Raw genomic sequence first — 20,129 nt, 5'->3', positions numbered from 1 at the left:
TAGTTGCTCCGCCGGCACGTGGGATCTTCCCAGACCAGGGCTCGAACCTGTGTCCCCTGCATTGGCAGGCTGATTCTTAACCACTGCATCACCAGGGATGTCCCTGAGCACTATCATTTTTAAAAATTTTTGTTAATTTGATAAACAAAGAGATTATCTCATTTCTTCTTTTTAAAACTATCTGCTCCTATCAAGATACCCATTTTCCTCAACGTGAATGTATGATATTAATCACTTCATTCTGTCATGAAATGCAAAGAAGTAAACTAAAATTCTGAAAATGTATCATCCCCTCCAAGAACTGTCATTATTTCTTTTGTCACCATCACCCAGTTATTTAATTTTCACAAATTACTTCCTCCCTGAAATAGCTTTCTAGTTGACTTTCACTCTTTGATTCCCTTCTCAAGTCCTTAGATTTTTAAAATTTATTTTCTCTTATCCTATGAAGTACACTATTTTAAATACAGGCACTTAGGAGTTTATACCTTGTACAGGAAGAAGTCAAGCAGGTAGTACCAAAATGCAACTAACCTAATCCATTTTCTCTTTAGGTTAAAAGTATTGTCTCCCTTTCAAAAAGAAAGAACATCTTTTGTCTTTTTCTTCTATTTGAGGACCATATAAACTATTAAGTAAAATAGTTACAATGCTGGTATTTGTCATAAAGTGGGAGTTTAGAGGAAGTATAATCAGTATCTTTGGGCTTCCCTGGTGGCGCAGTGGTTGGGAGTCCACCTGCCGATGCAGGGGACACGGGTTTGTGCCCCGGTCCGGGAGGATCCCACATGCTGCGGAGCGGCTGGGCCCGTGGGCCGTGGCCGCTGAGCCTGCGCGTCCAGAGCCTGTGCTCCGCAGCGGGAGGGGCCACAACAGTGAAAGGCCCGCGTACCCCCCCCCCCAAAAAAAATCAGTATCTTTGCAGCAGTATTTGCTGGCTGTTTCCCAACTACTTCACTGATTTTGCTGACCCTCACGTCCACTATTGCCTCAAAATCTATCATCACCCACTTCTAAAGCCTACCTGGTAGGCGTTGCTGGCTGCTGTTAATATCTGTCACACCAGAGAGAGGAGAATGGGCGAGAAACTCTTCAGGGGATCTTAGTTGGCTTCTATATGTTAGCTCTATTTTTAACTCTCTGCAATCAACGTTGATGACATTAGACATTTGCTTAATCTCAGTGCTGTCAGTCACCTTTTCTTTGGCTTATTCCTCTCACACCTTAGAGCCTTCCCCCAAACTACACCCTACGCTCAGAGTGACCATATGCTCTCTTTTTCTGGAGAGTCCCAATTTCAAATATTCTGTCGTATTGCCAAATCAGATGTCAGACCATATGCTTCATATTTTCTTTGGGGAAATATATTCACCTATCTATGCATCAGTTCCCTAAAAACTCTGCTCATCAGGATTTCTATTGGTTTTGCCAGACAGTTTATGGGAAATGTTATTAATCCAAAATGCAGCTCAGATGTCTTCTCCTATGGGAAGCATTCCTTCAGAGCCTTCCTTCCTTAGATGTCGCTCATATGTGCTCCCAGAGCTGTCTAGTCTTCCCTCTGTAGGGCACACCCCAAACCTCAGATTTCCCTCACCCAGTCATTAGAATCGCCTTCCTTGGTATATTTGGGAAAATGAAGGGTAAGAGGTGTTGCATCACATGTATTACGGATTTACCCACATGCTCTCTGCTGCTCAGAAAGGCATTCTCTGTCCTATTAGAAAACACTCTTCATTTTTCTGCTGCTAATGGATTGTTTGAATCATAGATTAGAGCCCACAGCCTCCTTCCCCCTCCTGATAGTCTGTGGATCTGAGCATCTCCTAGCAGCACATTTCCCCACCTTGCGTGTTTCAATCTAGAATAACACCATGGAAAAGGCATAGGGGTTTCGGGTACACTTTCTACTCTAAGTCCAGCTGCATAGTCTAGGATCTAGAAAGAACTTTGGTATTCTAAGGAGTTAGGAGACAATCATCAGTTAAGGCACACATACACACATTGATCTCCCAAGGACAAACGTCAATTTCCAGAGCAGAATTAAATAAAATTCTAGAAAATGCAAACTAATCCTATATGACTGAAAGCAAATTAGAGGTTGATTAGGGCAGAGGTGGACAGGGAGAGGCAGGAGGGAGGGCTTAAAAAGCGGCAATGAGAAAATTTAGGGTGGGGCTTCCCTGGTGGCGCAGTGGTTTAGAATCCACCTGCCAATGCCGGGGACATGGGTTCAAGCCCTGGTCCAGGAAGATCCCACATACCGCGGAGCAACCAAGCCTGTGCTCCACAACTACTGAGCCTGCCCTCTAGAGACTGCGAGCCACAACTACTGAGCCCACAACTACTGAAGGCTGCTCACCTGGAGCCTGTGCTCCGCAACAAGAGAAGCCACCGCAATGAGAAGCCCGTGCACCTCAAAGAAGGGTAGCCTAGCCCCTGCTCGCCACAACCAGAGAAAGCCTGTGCACAGCAACAAAGACCCAACACAGCCAAAAATAAATAAATAAAATAAATAAATTTATTAAAAATATATATATAAAAAAAGAAAATTTGGGGTGATGGATATGTTCATTATTTTGATCATGGTAATAGTTTAACAGGTAATAGTTTCATATATACATATGTCAAGAGGTATCAAATTGTACACTTTAAATATGTACAATTCATTCTACATCATTTCAATCTTAATAAAGCTATTAAATTTTGGAGGAAAAAGAGTTAAAGGAGGCTGTCTTCCTGTCCTCACAAAGGCCTAAAAGTCTTTCTTCCCCATAGGTGAAGGGTAAGACATGTGGCTTTCAATTCAGGTAGCCAGGTTTGGGCCAGGTACCTGGCCTAGCCTTCTGATGATGCCCTGGATCTCTTCAGAGGAACTTTTTTGGGGCCAGCTGAGATTCTTCACTGTGTCTTTAAGTGGAGCTGCCTCTTACTCCTCCTTCCTAGATCCTCATTTGCTATTCTGAAAGCAAAGATAAGAATGGATGGGTTGAGGCTTCTGGCCCCCGGGCAGATGAGGAAAAAAATTTATCAATTGATTACACTGAATGGAGTCTATATACTTTAAGATTGAAATTGTTATTTTCATTTGTTTGATAAACATTTACTGAGCACCCACTAAATGCAAGATGTTGTGGACATATTTATTGAGCAAGTTCCCCACACCTTGAATGTGGGCCTTGTGATTTACTGTGACCGATACAATGTGGTAGAAGTAATATTGTGTGCCAGTTCTTAGCCTAGGCCTTAAGAGCCCTTGTATGCCTCTACTTTCATTCTTACAATCTTGACAGTCCATGGGCTGAGCCCAGGCTAGTCTGCCAGAGGATGAGAGACATATGGCTCAGTCCCGCCACCCGCCCAGCTGACAGCTTGCTAAGCCCCAGAAGCAGGACCTTTTAGCTGCCAGGCTCTTGACTGCAGATGCATGAATGAGTCAAACTGGACCAGAAGAGCTACACATGTAATCCCAGCCCAGATTGCTGACCCATAAAACCGTGAGTTAAAGAAATGGTTGTTTTAAGTCTTACACACGCACGCGCGCACACACACACACACACACACACTTCCTATTCTTACCGTTAGTGCTTGAGTGACTTAGTCAAATTATTTAACCTGATTGCACCTCCGTTTCTTCATTTTTAAAATGACTATAAAACATACCTGGCTCATAGGGTTGTCGTTATTATTAAATGAGATAGCATTTGTAAAGTGCCTTACCTAGTGCTGGGCACACAGTATGTATTCAGAATATGGTAGTAGTGATTTTTTTTCCTTTTTTTTTTTTTTTTGGCAATGATTTTCCAAGTCAGGACCCATATCTTACTCATCTCAGGGTCTTCTTCATAAAAGGAACTCAGTAAATGTGACTATTTGGGGGAACTATAGTAAATTCAATGAGTATTCTGACTATAATCTTCTTAAGATAGTACCATATATTTACCTAAAAGGCAGGAAGAAATCATCACCTCTATCACTGTGATTTTAAAAGCAAACAGACAAACAAAAAAAAAATCTTAGTTGTCTTCATTTCCTTGAAACTCAGGATTGATACTGTATTGCTCACTCCTTATCTTCTTGACCCTATCAGCAGCATTCAGTTCCAGCTGATAATTCCTTCTCCTTGAAACACTATCTTCATTTGGCTCCCTGTACACCCACACTTAATCTGATTTCCCTTCTACTCCACCAGCCACTCATCTGCAGTTTCCTTTGAGAGTTCGTCCTTATCTCTTAAGCCTCTAAATGTTGAGCTGCTCTAGGGATCAGTCCTTGATTCTTTTCTGCATTTCTATTCCCTCTTGTGATGATCTCTTTTAGCCTATGGCTTTAAATATTGTCCCTCTATACTGGCGATCCCAAATTTATATATCTGTTTCAGGCTTCTCTCCTGAACTTCAGTCTCATAAATCCAACTTTGTATATCTAAGTGCCTACTTGACATCTGTATTTGGTTATTTAATAGGCACCTGGAACTTTATGCATCCAAAAATTAACTCCTGATTCTGTCCCCTTCTATTTCCTCCTAAAATTTTTCCTATCTCAGTATGCAACAACTCCATCTTTCTAGTCTTCTCTACTGTTAGAAGAACATAAAATGCAATTCTCCTGGGGTATTTCCCAATGTTCTGCTTCATATTACTCATAGCAGCCAGGGGTGAAGAAGGGGAGATGAATTGTGACAGTTACAACAATTCTCAGAAGTTGTCAATCTCAGCTTGAGCCCATTCATGATCCTCTGCCTCTGCAGCAAAATTCCCCAGTCCTGGGCTTCCCTAGTGGCGCAGTGGTTGAGAGTCTGCCTGCTGATGCAGGGGACATGGGTTCGCGCCCCGGTCCAGGAAGATCCCACATGCTGCGGAGCGGCTGGGCCCATGAGTCATGGCCACAGACCCTGTGCTTCCGGAGCCTGTGCTCCGCAACGGGAGAGGCCCATATACCGCAAAAAAAGAAAAAAAAAAAAAAAAAGAAATTCCCCAGTCCTACTTTGCTTTTCCTTCTGGTCATTCTAGGTGTCAGGACAGATACTATGATAAACTGATTAGTTTTAAGGTGATATTTTTCAACAAGGTTTGTGTCATTAAAAATCTTCCTCTTTATTAGTGGGTTTCCCTGCTAATATCTTATAACAAGCCACTTTTCCTTGCTGAATTATTCCAAGATAATATGTACATATTAACAGAAACCTTCAGTGTCTTTAATTCAAAGTATAAACATTAGCCACCATAGCATGACCAGTTGAGAATATATTATTGGGCAAGATAGTTTTTGGTACCAGTCAAAAATATTGTACTTGGCCATCTACTTATATTTCTCATAAACAAATTCCCCCTCTACATGGAGGCTAGTTCTGGCTCAAAAGTATCATTTTAACATTATTCTATCTTCTTTCCTTCTTAAGAGTTTCATATGCAAGGAGGCTAATTCTTTTTCTGGAAGAGTATTCCTGAATGAAATGTAGTCTCTTCGCTTTTTCATAGATTTATCTAGAGTCTGGAAGATTACTCAAAAGAGGGGTTAAAAAAAAAATTAAAAAAAAAAAGAGGGGTTAATCTGCATGGGTTGGCTTACATTACATAAAATTTCAAAATTATTTTCCATCCACTTTCTTATCTAATTCCATTACTATCCTAATTCTAATACTATTTTATCCCAATTCTATTACTATTATTACCACCACTGCCTTTCATCCCTGCCATGAGCTGGGACCACATCCTTCCAAACCGATTATTTGTATAGCTTCCTAACAGATTCTCTGACTCCCTATTCTTTGCTCTGATTCATTATGCATTCCTCTATTAAAAGAAACAAACCCTGATTATCAAATCTGGACTCCTTTTTCTTCCTTTAATCCTTTCTCTTTTGCTTTGTATAAGACTTTACAATTTTCAAGGAGTTTTCATATTTATTATATTGCTTAATTCTTATAATAGCCCTGTAAAGTATTATTAATCCTCCTTTAACAGACAAGGCAGCAACACGTGTAGAGAGTAACTATTAGCTAAGAAAATCACATGGGCAATGTATATCAGATCCACAATTCAAACCCAGATCTTTTTTTAAATTATAGTTGATGTACAATATCTTATAAGTTACAGGTGTATTATATAATGATTCACAATTTTTAAAGGTTATACTTCATTTATAGTTATTATAAAATATTGACTATATTCTCTGCATTGTACACATACTCCCGGATCTCCTTGTTCCAACTTGAGCATTTTTAAAAATAGAGACGCTTTTTTATTTGACCCAAACTGAATCATTCAAATTCTCCATACCAGGAAATCGGAAATGGTTTACAGAGACTCTGATAAGTTATTGGAAACTAGTGCTAGGAGCTAGGGTGGGCTTTTTCCTATATACATATTCTGGCGTTTACTTCTTGGAGGATCCAAACTGACACACCAGGGTGGAGAGAAAGAGAAAAGAAATAGACAATGAAAAATAGGAATGAAGGAAAGAATAACCTTGGTTCTTAACTTTGGTTCCTGGTTCCACACACTTGTGTGGCCCAGATACATTTGCTACCCATTCTTAAATCTGTGAGAAATTTCTTTTTAAGCAAATTCTGATTTAAACATTATCAAGTGGATTTTTGCTCTTGCTGCCAAATGATATCTAAAACATGTTATTCTTGGGAGTTTCCTGGTGGTCTAAGTGGTTAGGATTTGGTGCTTTCACTGTCGAGGCCCGGGTTCAATCCCTGGTCAGGGAACTGAGAACCTGCAAGCCACGTGGTGTGGTCAAAAAGAAAACAAATAAAGAAAAAACAATAAACCACTAAATCTTAAAAAAAAAAAAAGTTATTCTTTCCACCCATTTTTTCCCTTCTTACCTGCATGTCTTTGTTCATGACATGCCTTCTGCCTGGAAACTTTCTTATTCTATTCTCTCTCTTTCAAAATTCTGCCATCCTTCAAGTCCCAGTTGAAATACCATGTCTCTATGTCTTCCTTAATGACTTCTTTGTTCATTCCTGGAAGGAACAATTACTCTGTGTAACTATAGATTCAATTTATATCAACAGTATAATACTCATCATAAACTGCTTTATAGAATTATTTGTGTGTATGTCTCATCTGGCCTACTGATGAAGAAACCTCTTGAGCGTAGAAAGCATAGCATATTAATTTTTTTGTCCCCCCACTGAGCCAACACAAGGCAGTTATTCAAGTATTTGTAAGAGGATATACAATGAATGAGTATACAAAGACCTTGACCCATGCAGTTCTAAAAGGGACTGAGGCCTAAGGTACATCTGGATGTCAAAAGTGGAGCCATCTGTGATATACACCTAACTATTCTCACAAAGTCAGTACCAATGGATTTTCCTATTGGCTTATACTATGTTTGGAGTGAGATAATACAATTACTGACCTAATAGCTATTTAAACTGTTGGTGCCTCAAGACAGAACAGAGGTGAGATGAGTCAAAACGGTTAATAGCCTCCTAGATGCAAAGGGAAAAATTTAGCCCAGAATTTCCTAAACTGCGTTCAGTTCTGAGATAAGAAACAATAGCCATTTATTATAGAGCTTATGGTTGTATAGTGAAAATATTGACGATGACAGTAATATTGATTTCTGAATTTATTTAGTATTTGTGTCAATAATTCCTGCACACAGGGGCTTCCCTGGTGGCGCGGTGGTTGAGAGTCCACCTGCCGATGCAGGGGACGCGGGTTCGTGCCCCGGTCCGGGAAGATCCCACATGCCGCGGAGCGGCTGGGCCCGTGAGCCATGGCCGCTGGGCCTGCGCGTCGGGAGCCTGTGCTCCGCAACGGGAGAGGCCGCAACAGTGAGAGGCCCGCGTACCGCAAAAAAAAAAAAAAATAATAATAATAATAATAATTCCTGCACACAGAAACAATATTAACTCCAAATGTGACTGGAAATTATGGTTAAGAAGATAATATTTTATCTATCTATCACTACACATATACATATGTCACTATGGTGAAACTACTTTATAACTATTAAATTTTTATTACAATGCATTTTTAATTAAAAATTTATTTTTTAGTTTTTGGTCTTGCCACACAGCATGCAGGATCTCAGTTCCCCGACCAGGGATCGAACCTGCTCCCCCGCACTGGAATTGTGGAGTCTTAACCATTGGACTGCTGGGGAAGTCCCTAAAATGCATTTTTAAACATTATATGGCTAATATATATATATATATATATATATTTTTTTTTTTTTTTTTTTGCGGTACGCGGGCCTCTCACTGTTGCAGCCTCTCCCGTTGCGGAGCACAGGCTCCGGACACGCAGGCTCAGCAGCCATGGCTCACGGGCCTAGCCGCTCCGCGGCATGTGGGATCTTCCCGGACCAGGACACAAACCCGTGTCCCCTGCATCGGCAGGCGGACTCTCAACCACTGCGCCACCAGGGAAGCCCTATATGGCTAATACTTTTTAAACTCTTTCATGAGATGGTTTGTACTGTGAGCAGTCATAGCTCACACTCTCAACATGCTTGCCCTTCTCTCCTTTGGTATTTACTTGGCAAAACTCTAAGCCTGCTGTAATACAACTTCCCACCTCCTCAGTGCCTGCACCTAATCAGCTAGAGAAAAAAAAGTCATCATGCTGACTGGACTCACTTTAAAATTATGACCTCAAGTTTCAAGTGGATTCTCAGTGTTACCCAGCCATTCTTTACATTTCCCTAGTCATTTGTCTCTCCCATTCTTCCAGATGACGCCATTCCCCTCAAGAATCTTCCTCCCTTCTCCCTCTCAGCTGATGACCTTGCTTTTTTTTTTTTTTTTAATTTTTTTATTTTTTGCAGTACGCGGGCCTCTCATTGTTGTGGCCTCTCCCGTTGCGGAGCACGGGCTCCGGACGCGCAGGCTCAGAGGCCATGGCTCACGGACCCAGCCTCTCCGCGGCATGTGGGATCTTCCCGGACCGGGGCGCGAACCCGTGTCCCCTGCATCGGCAGGCGGACTCTCAACCACTGCGCCACCAGGGAAGCCCCCGACCTTGCTTTTTATTTCTGAGAAAAAAGCAGCAGTCAGAAGGGAACTTTCACAGCTTCTCACCACTAATTCCACCCACCTACTTGCATTTCACCTTCCCTCCTATTATGAAGGCTGAACTGTTCCTGTTTCTGTTTGAATCCAAACTCTCCTCTTGTGCTCTGGGTCCCACCTCCTTTTGCCCATTCAAGAACTTTGCTCTTAAAATAATCCCATCTCTTTCCTGTATCAATTTTTCCCTCCCTGTAGGATCATTAACACTAACATACAACTATATTTAATATCTCTTAATTAATAAAAGAAACCCTCTCAATCTCACAACCCTGTTTAGACACTCCCCCATTTCTTTACTCCTCTTTACAGAAAAACTCAGAAGAATTTTTCATATGTGCTGTCCCATATCATTAACTCTCATTCTATCTTGAATTTACTCCAATTACATTTTTTCCCCTCACCATTTCACTGGTAGTACTCTCATCAAATATACCTTTGCTCTCCATATCACTAAACCCAATGATAAAATCTTCTTCATTATGCTTCACCTTTTAGTAGTATTCAATGCAATTGACCTTTTTGGAACACATTCTACTTTGGCTTCCAAGAAACTTCTCTCTCCTGGTTTTACCCCATCTCTGGATCCTTCTTCACACTGTACTTTTTTTGTTCCTCCTCATTATTTTGACAAGTAAATGTCAAAGTTGGAGTTCCCCCAAGGCTCAGTTCTCCTCTATCCTCATTTCCTAGGAGATCTAACCAGTTTTGTGGCTTTGAAAACTATATATATGACTTTTCCTCTTTCTTTTACTTCCTTTTCCTTCCCAAAGCCATTAGGTAGGATAGAGCAAGGCTGGCATTGGGTCTGAGTTGGGAAGAATCAGAGAGCTCAGAGAGGAGTTTGGGGGCCATATGTGAAAGGAGGTGCCTATATAAGAGGACTGTCTAGTATGGATAGTCATAGACTGATTGAAGTGAGGAGGGCACCCATGCAGAGGGGCAGCCTGAAATGGGCTATTAGGGATCCACACAGAAAACTGGCCATGCATGAGGAGTCAAAGCCTCAGCAGTATGAGGAGGACATTCATATCGTAGGGGCAGACAAGAGTTGTTGTCAGAGCCTGAATGGGTGAGGAGGATATCTATGTGGAAAAGGGAGTGGTGGTGACTCTGGAAGATGTGTTACTTAACAGGGAGTTGATTACATAAGTAAATACATTAAAAAGTTGGAACCAGGTTTCCCACTATCAGATGGAAAAAGAGAAAACTAGAATAAACATTGTGGTGTTGGATTATTATTGGAGGTATTTGTGTGAATTCATGATTATATATCCAGATAGATCATAGACAGATAGATACATAGACAGATATAAATAGATATAAAATAAATATAGATCTAAAAGTGTATATGTGTTTTTGTACCTCTATAGTTCCTAGCTCTGTCCACTGAAAGGGCCTGAGAGTAACAACACCCCAATACAATTGAGCACATCTATTCCCCAGATTTTGGCTTCTAAATACCATTCTCCACAACTGTAACCAGGCTTCTTGGAGAATTGGCTGATTCCAGTACTGGTGCAGCAAAAGTGCAAGATAAGCTTGGAACATCTTGCTGAGCCAGAAAGCAAAGTGCTCCAGGAATGATGGTGGTGGTGGGGGGTGTATATCACAGAATCCAGCCTGAAAGGTCTCCATGGGCAAATCTGGTCCATTTTGAGCATTAAATTAAATATTGATGGAAATAGATTACAATCCATTACATAAAATAAGAAACCACGAGTCAATATATGGAAAGCTTTCACTAAGAAAGAAGGGGAGGCTTTGAAATAATATCCCTCAAAAGGCAGAGTTTTAGGGGTGAGTAAAGGTGATTATATTTTATGCTGGTTAGAGAAAAAAGCAATAAGGTAATCATGCCAGAGATACAAGTCTATTATATGCCTGCACGTTTTCTTTTCTTCTTTCTGTTTATCCACTTAGAAAAAAAGAAAAATCTTTAGATAAGAGAAAGTTAAAATATGTAGAAGCAGCAACACATATATCAAGAAGGGCTTTTGATTCTTAAAGAGGTGCTTGATTTTAAAGAGGGCCACCCATGAACATATATATACACTACCAAACATAAAATAGATAGCTAGTGGGAAGCAGCGCATAGCACAGGGAGATCAGCTCGGTGCTTTGTGACCACCTAGAGGGGTGGGATAGGGAGGGTGGGAGGGAGGGAGACACAAGAGGGAAGAGATATGGGAACCTATGTATATGTATAACTGATTCACTTTGTTATAAAGCAGAAACTAACACACCATTATAAAGCAATTATACTCCAATAAAGATGTAAAAAAATAATAAAATAAAGAGGGCCACCAAATATGTATTCTGAAAGATTTTTTTACTCTGAGAGGAAGAATTTAGGATTTGTTAGAGGAAGGTTTCTTAGTTCTGAAAGTATTCATGGTGGAGTGGGGAAGAGGATGTAGGAATTCAAAGAAACTACTGATAAGTTACTGATCAGAGAGAAAAATACCGAATTTTACTTTGAATATAAGTGACCACTTTGTGATTGTTATCACCAGCTTATATTCCTGTGGTTCTAATAAAGGATTTTATTTTTTTAAACATAATTTTTTGGAAAATATGCTAGTTTTCTCTTGGTTAAACAAGTATCTGAAAAACCTGGCTCTTTGAATACTGAAGCTGTAACAAATGTAACAGGAAGTTGCATAGGAAATTGTGACTGAAGCACTCCAACGCAACAGGTGTGATTTTTCAGAGTGAAGTACCAGACCACCAAGTAGAAATTTCAAAGAAATTTCCACCGATTAGATGGTTCTTAAAAACCACAAGGGTCAGACAGCTGGATAGTGAGACTGCATTTGCAAAGAGGCGTTCTTTAGAGAAGGCCATGCTGTGCATCCTAAGCCCTCTCACAAAGGTAAAGGAGGAGAGGGTGCTTGCCCTTTCACTTCCAGCCTAGTGAGTGTGGAATCTTACAGGATTATTCAGAGAACCATGGTGGGAAGGAAGGAGAATAAAGGACTGAGGTCTGACTACCCCCCACCCCGCCCTGGGAAAATCTAGATGGCCAGAAAGAGATGGCCTGGCAGGTTCTTTGTTACTGGAGAAGATATACCCAATAGTACTGGGACCAGTAAGCTCTTTTAGAGTTTGTCAGGACAAAGGATACATAAAGCTTCCCACAGAGCAGATGTGGGCCACGCAAGGGAGAAAGAATCAGTCCAGAGATCTTTTTGACTACTGTCCAAGAAGAACTGACTAAAACGTCAGTTGGGCTCTAACAGAAAGAACAGAATGGTGTGGATGTCCAAGAAATCTGAGGATAAGGGAAAAGTGGCAGCAAGAAGAATAGAATATATGCCCGTGTCAGGAGTTATTGGAGGAGCTGTGGCTTGATTGGTCAAGCATGTGAACCCCTGAAGATAAATAATCAGTTTTAAACATCTGTGAGTCCCAAAGAATACAAAGTCATCATACTATAATGCCAGCCAATTAAGACTTTTCTGCTCCCTTTTCCCTATTCGTTTCCTGTACTCCAACCCCGAGAGTCAGTAACAGCAGCTACTGAGTAGGGAAGAAAGCAAGTAGGAAAGAGAGAAGCAGCTGACCACATTCCGTTTCTCTAAGGCTTTCCTTTCTAAATGTCAAATTGAGGCTGAATTTTGTGATTTAAAGTGATTGTAAGGTAAGTGAGCAGAAAAGTCATGAGACTTGCTGGAATTTTCTTCTTAGTGGCAGAGGGTAAAAATCACCCCTCTGAATTAATTTCAAGAGAACAGTTATGTTTTGACTATATCTCACAAGTCACACTAGCTCAATGTAATGAGTACACAGATTTTCCACTGTACGGTTAGTGGAAACCTTTCAGAACTTGCAGGTTCAGGTTTTAGGAGGAAATAAGCACTGCAAACCCAAATTTATAAAATAAAAAATTTACAATTCCTGTATTAGTTTTATTCACCAGTCACTACAGTAGAATCCTGAAATAAATGAATATAGAATATTCAAACCTTATGGAAAAATAAATGTAAAATTTGAATGAGAAAATTCAACCTCCCTAAGGCAGAGAGAAAATTCAGTGTACTTTCAGTAAAAAGAATATCAAACTCAAATCGACATAAAACATGCATTTTAGCCATGGTTATTAAGACAAAATCATTACTGAAATTCTCATCCAATTCTCATCCAACCTTCCTGTATCAGCTATCCTAGGTATAATGGGTCTAAATAAAGAATTTCAATTTTAAAGGAATTACAGTATTATGAAACTATTTTAACTATTCTAAAATCATGTGAATCAATGAAGGAGTATGACCTTAAGATAAGGTTTAAGTATTGTAGCAGTGGTTAGATTTAGGTTCAGCTGCAGTGAGTAAAACCAAAAATAAAAAAAATAATAATGGATTAAAAATACAAGGTTTCATTCTGTATAAATGAAGTTGGGAAGTTGGTGTTCCAGGTGGGTTGGAGGTTCTACAAAGTCATCAGTTCATCACTCCTTCCAGTTCATCTAAACTGTTCCCAGTTCATTACTTCACCATTCCTATGGTGTGCATTTGTACTCTTGTTCCAAGACGATTGCTAGATTCAACTACCACATCTATGTTCAAGGGAGCAGGAGGAATGAAAGGAGAGGAGCCCATTCCTTTTCTTTGAAGATAATTTCTCAGTTACTTCTCTTTTGCCAGAGTACATAGCTGCAAGGGAGTCCAGGAATTGTAATCTTTTAACTATGCACATTCTAATCTTGAATAAATTTGGGATTTTGTTATTAAGGTGGAAGGAGAAAATGAATGTTGAGGCAAAAAGTTAGGAGTCACTGGCATAGAGACAAATATATTTCTTCTAATAAAGTAGCTAGGTCAAGCATTGATTGCTGATAAATTAGAATTATTAATAGAGATCCTTAATTGTATTGTTGATACAATTTTTAAAAAACGCTTGCTTTCTCTATGCAGAGAACATTTCTGTCGCTTGCAACCAAAGAAAGTAATTTATGATAAATTATCAGGAAACTCAGTAATTTGTTACATTACTTAAGTTCTCTGTTTCATTGAGAAGAGAAGCATTTCCAAGACAAATGTATGAATGCATTTTCAAATTTTCATAAAATAAACATCTACTAAATGTTTGGGTACTAGGGAAAAAAAGACATGATTTTTGTCTTCAAAGAGATAAAATCTAGTGGAGATAGATAGTCATGAAAAAATTTAAAGGTAAGAAAGTGTTATAGGTGCTGTAAGGAAGTATGTACCAGGTGTTGTGGGGATACAGAAGAGAGAGATATTAGTTCCACAAAAGAGATTGAAGAGTATATATCCAAAGTAAAGCACAAAGTGACAGTGAAATTAAATTAAAAATTATTATGCAATTTAAAATATACCAAACGGCATAGAGAATAACATAATGAACATCACTCACTCTCCATTTATCTTATGAAATAAGATATTATGAATATGATCACAGGATATACTTTTTATGAAAAATACTCCTCAACTTTGTTATGAAGTTTGAAATTATTAGCAATGATGTATATAGGTATAAATATCATAAACAAATGATCTTCCACTAGAGGTTGTTATTGTCATCAAATCAAAGTATAAAGAGTAGTGAGAATCTCCCTGAAATTGGAGAAGTATTAGAGAAAGTGTTGGGAATCTTTTAATATATTCTAAAGCAACAGTGTCATTTGATAATTCTCAATTACTTTAATGTTAGACTCTCATAGAACTTTGACATAAATCTTTTTTTCAAATTTGCAGCTTATTTTTTAACGTGGCAAAGGGAAAGGGACTAAAATAATGTCTTGGGGGAGGGCTGGGAGGTGGTGGAGAGGGTGGATTTCCCATGAAAGTATTTGTAATTTTTGAAGTTGCTTAGAACATATGTATTTAAGGAATAAATACAAAACACATGTATTTAAGGAATATTTCTGGGACTTCCCTGGCAGTCCAGTGGTTAGGACTCCATGCTTCCACTGCCGGGGGCACAGGTTCAGTCCCTGGTTGGGGAACTAGGATCCCACGTGCCACATGGCCAAAAAAAAAAAAAAAAAAAAGAATATTTCTTATATGTCCAAAATCTAAATTCTAGTCCTCTGGCAAGTACTTCAAGGGAACTTGGGGTCACTGCCAAAGCTATGTTTGCATGCCTGGGGTCAGGAGTTCATCAGGGAGCAAGAACTCTGCTAAAATGGCTGACATCACATCAACACAGAGGCAGGCTCCCCTCTTTGTATAGTTTCTTTACACTGTTAAAAAATAGAGTTCCTTTTCAATAGTTTCTTTATATTGTTAAAAAGGAGTTTTTAAAAAAATTGTTAAAAATTAATCAAATTCAGAATAAAATGGCAAAGTCAAAAGTTGGCTGATGAAGACTCTCTACCTTTCCAAAAATATAAACATGCTAGATAATAATGTAAAAAAGTGAAAAAAATACACGTTGACAATTTCAATATTTTGAAATCAAGAAAGGGGAAATTGCCAGACTTTAGAAAAAGGAAAACAGAAAAATGGAGTATTAGAGGGAGCTGAAGCCAAGTACATGCTGAAGCCCAATGGCTCACGTGGATACTGGAACTGGAAGCATGTTGTGAGACTGGAAGACTAAAAAGCAATGGCTATTGATACATGAACAGCGAGGATGAATCTCAGAATAATTCCACTGAGCGAAAGAAGCAACACCGAATAGAATACCTATTGTGTGATTCTATTTATAGAAAACTCTACATGCAAACTAATCTAGAATGACAGAAGATCAGTGGTTGCCTGAGGATGGGGGAATAGGAGAGAGAACTTACAAAGAGGCACAAGGAAACTTTTTTGGGAGATAAATACGTTTGCTGTCCTAACTGTTGTGATGGTTTCACAGGTGTATACATATGTCAAAGCTTGTCAAATTGTATACTTTACATATGTAGAGTTCATTGTATGGCAGTTATACTGCGTGAAGCTGTTAAAAAACAAACAAACAAAATGAAGATTCAAGCAATTGAAGCATATCCTCCTTCCTATTTTTATTTATGCAATATATTTGTTGAAGGAACTTGGTGGTTTGTCCCGTAGAGTTTCCCACATTCTGGATTTTATTGATTGCAAAAAAAAAAAATCCTTACCTTTTAGAACTATATAATGAAATATATATTTATCTTTTTTTTTACAGGTGAAATCCATGTGAGGGGTAGGGAAGAGGAGATTGGCCATATGGTGATAATTGTTCAAGCTGAATGATTGGCACATAAAGACATTATACTATTCTCTCTACTTTTTATGTGTTTAAACATTTTTTGTAATAAAAAGTTAAAATAAAACAAGTCCCAAGTCTCATCCCAGAGTTACTGAATCTCTTCGGGGTTAAGTATAGAAGTCTGCATTTAAAAAATAAACTCCCAAGGTGATTTTGTTATACATCAATGAGGATCACTGCCCCAGACCAAGAAAAGGACTCTGATAGTGAAGTGAATTTCAGACTCCTGCCACAAGGTATGGGAATAGTTTTTGGTAGATGTCCTTTTCATTTCTTATTGAATCACAAAAGTAGTACATCAGCTCTTCTTCTTCAGAGACATATTTATGGCTCTGCTTGCCTCTTCTACTGCTGAGGAAATTTTCTGATCCTTATATACATATTGTTTGATTTTGTTCTTATTCAGTCTTAAAAGGGTGATTATAATATTGGTTTGATTTATCATATAGGCTTAGTATGATTTCCCTGAATTACTCTGAATTTCAGCCCTGCATAGAACTGTGAAATATAAGAATTTATCTTCTATATCTGTAGTTTCTTCTATTACATCTTTGCTCTCTCTGTGATTCCTTCCTTCCTCAGGTTCCCATTGTCTCTTTTTCTATCTTCCCACTAGTAAAAAAACCACTCAAAAACCGTATGATAAACTCATTTATACAAGATTACTGATTAGAATCATGAAGTGCTCTTCTCAGGGTAAGTTGATTTAAATAGGGCATAGGACTGAAGTCAAAGTTTTAAAAAAAGTATAGTGAAGGATTCTAAGGCATAAGGTAACCTAGTCAGAAAGGATTTTGGGGTGATGGTGGTGAAGTTCCTTTCAAGACCCTGTAAAATTTTATCACGTAGGTTGTTACCTATTCATCCCATTGGAAGTGTATCCTTAGAAGAGTCAAATAATGCAACTACAGCCTTTTCTTCTGTAACATGCATGGAAAATTTAGCTTTGGCTGCAAGTAATAAAAAGCCAAATTCGAACTTTCTTAAGTAGCTAAGAAAATTTATTGGCTCAGGGAAGTTACTAAATCCAGAGGAAGGTGGTAGGTTTCAATCTGGGTTTGAGCTCTTGCACCATGTGTCAGCTTTATCCGCAGGCTGGCTGCCCTTATGGTAGCAAAGTGCCTACAATAACTATGGGACTCACATGCATCCATCACACCAGGCAGAGAGAGACAGAGAGAGAGAGAGAGAGAGAGAGAGAGAGACAAAGAGAGACAAACAGAGAGACAGAGAGAGACAGAGAGAGAGACAGAGAGAGAGACAGAGAGAGAGAGAGAGGGAGAGAGAGAGAGAGAGGACTTTTTTTCTCCCAACAAACACAAGATCTGGCCTTCCTTATGACTGGACCAATTTAGACTTGTGTTAGTGTCGATCACTGACAGAGTCAGGTGAGGACATGATTAGGCTGATTACGTACCTCAGTTAGGGTCTACACTTGGAACTGGAGCTGGGCCTGTTCCCATTCAAATCATTAGCTAACTTACAATTGCAGAGGGGTGGAAATGCACACTTGGGTGGGAGTCAACCAATAGTGCTCATTATAAACGCAATATAATAATATTCTACTCCATTAAATACCATAGTTTAAACTCTAACATTTTTGTTCAAAGTTGAACTTGTTTCCAGTTTTTGATACAGTATTGTATTTTAAATTGGGAATTGCAGACCCACATGAAGGAAACAGAGCAGCGTAAGGTACAATAAGGAATGTAAAGACTTTGTAAAAGAGACAAAGCATGTCCTGTAGCTTACTGTCCTCATGTGAAAATGTAAGCCCACTGTTTCCAAATCTTCCACTTTTTAAAAAGAACCCCAAAAAGCATGTGAAATCTTCTGGCTTTTAACTTTGGCTAATTTTTTAAGCACCATGCAGGCCAAACAAAATGCATTTGTGGGTTAGATCTGGACCTAGGACACCAGTTTCTGTCATGTTATGAATCATGTTAGAACATTTTATAACACCTCCCCTCAAAGTAAGAGCTTCAGTCCTTCCATGGACCAGGGCTGCTAGTGTATGCTTAATGATAAGAAAGCCATAGTGGGGAGAGAAGTGAGCATCACACATTATAGGAAGAATGCTTTGTTATTAGTTCTTTGCAATGTACTTAGAACTGTTTTTCTGGTAGTGAGGATGAGTTTGTACCAAATCACCTTCACTGTCTGTTATCTAGGTTCTCTTGTGACTTGTCTCTTATCTAGGTTCTCTTGTGACATCTCCTATCCAAGTTCTATTGTGAGGAACAGCTCGGTTTTACAGAATGACCCCTGGTGATTAGAGGTGTAACATGTGGCCATGGGACAGAGTTCTTTGCCTTGTAGCAAGCTGGCACATCAATGATCCTATAATAGTGACTTGGCTGTTATGCTCCACTTTAATAGGAGAATTAACTGGCAACAGCCAATGGTGGACACTGTTATTGCTGCCGAAGGCATGTGGTAATGAATTTGGGAACACTAAACTTATTTTGGACTTGTGATTTAAAAATTTTATTTCCTTTTTCAGGGGCTGTTTCTTATTGAATGCAGATAATTATCACAGTGTTGCCATTTTTCTCAGAAAGCTTTTTTCTGGTTAGCAGATATCAGAAGGCAGAAACTGTCTTTTTCATCTATTGACTTCCTTATGGTGTCCAGTGTAACTTTACTAGTATTTCGTTTAGTAGAGGCTAAGTACATAGTTGTTGGCTTATTTATTAATAGATACAGATGTTTTGAGTTATATTTAACTTTATTAAATATCAAAAGACCAGCATTTATTGGGTCAGGCCCAGAGCTAGGTAGTCTCTTGGGTTACAGAGCTTAAAGAAGCCCAGCAGGCAGGGGAAACACAGAACAGTTGCAACACTTAATATGTCCCAACATCTATAAACATTTAAATTAGGAAAAAGGCGTGGTGGAGGGCACAGTGTGTGTGTGGTGTGTGTGTGTGTGTGTGTGTGTGTGTGTGTGTGTGTGTGTGTGTAGAACTTGAGAGGGCTCTTTGGACAAATGTCATATTTCTCAGGTAGCTTTTGGATCTAGGTGGGGAAATGAGTGCAGGGGAATTGAGGTAGGACAGAGGGAGAATTTTAAACTAAAGAAGTCACTCTAGATCAGAAATCATTGGACATACACAACTCTTGCTGCAATATATTCACTTATTGATACAATAACGTTTATAGAGTACTTTCTATGAGTCAGACACTATGCTAGGCATGGTGGAAGATAAACATGAATGAAGCAGGGCCTCAAAGATTCTCTAGTGGGATAAAGTATTGAACAGATTTACCCAGGTAAGGGTGAATATATTCGGCGCCACAAACCTATAGAAACAACGTGCTAAGGAAATTCAGAAAATTTCCTGGTCATTTTTGCCTACACTATCTGGAAAGGAGGATATCCACAGTTGACGGATCAGTACAATATTAGTAGATGATAAAGAGTTAGCTTATTTTATCTCTAGTAGTTTGTGCCCCCAAATTTATGACCCCAAAGGATAAAAAGGTGCAAATGAGGGTACGTTTTCTTCATAAATACATAATAGTGCTTCCTGTTCATTCCACGCAGGTTATTTTCCTCTTCAATCTCCCCTGAGTCTCACAGAACGAACCGGCAAGGGAGCACTTCGTAAGTACACAAGACACCTTGAAAGAGGCACAGAAAAGAGTAACTGGCGAGAAAAGTTAGTATTCTTTAAAAGGTGACTTCCCTGAGGATTACTGGGCATTATTAAGAATGAAAATATATGTAAGCCAGGTTTATGAGCAAGAACACAATCGCCCCAAACTCAGAATTATCTAAGAGCTCGGTAACCGCCGGGCAGGGCTTCAGCCCGACTCGCTCGGGGCTCGGGGACGGCCTCAGCTAACCCGCGCGGGCTGGCTCACGGCGCGGTTACCCTCCGGGAGGT

The 20,129-nt window shown here is 39.3% G+C and overlaps 1 protein-coding gene across 1 annotated transcript in view; it reads left to right on the top strand.

Annotated features, from left to right (window-relative positions):
* Positions 1-19,202: 19,202 nt before the first annotated feature.
* Positions 19,203-20,129, top strand: part of RABGAP1L (RAB GTPase activating protein 1 like) — a gene marked incomplete at its 5' end in the record, with an annotated part of 698,468 nt that continues 697,541 nt past the window's right edge. Inside the window, 2 exons of the mRNA XM_082834440.1 lie at positions 19,203-19,244; positions 19,787-19,846. The remainder of the gene's footprint in view (positions 19,245-19,786; positions 19,847-20,129) is intronic.

This window comes from Leucopleurus acutus (assembly GCF_964270905.1).
Source record: "Leucopleurus acutus genome assembly, chromosome: 2".
NCBI lineage: Eukaryota > Metazoa > Chordata > Mammalia > Artiodactyla > Delphinidae > Leucopleurus > Leucopleurus acutus.
This window is presented reverse-complemented; position numbering and strand designations above follow the sequence as displayed.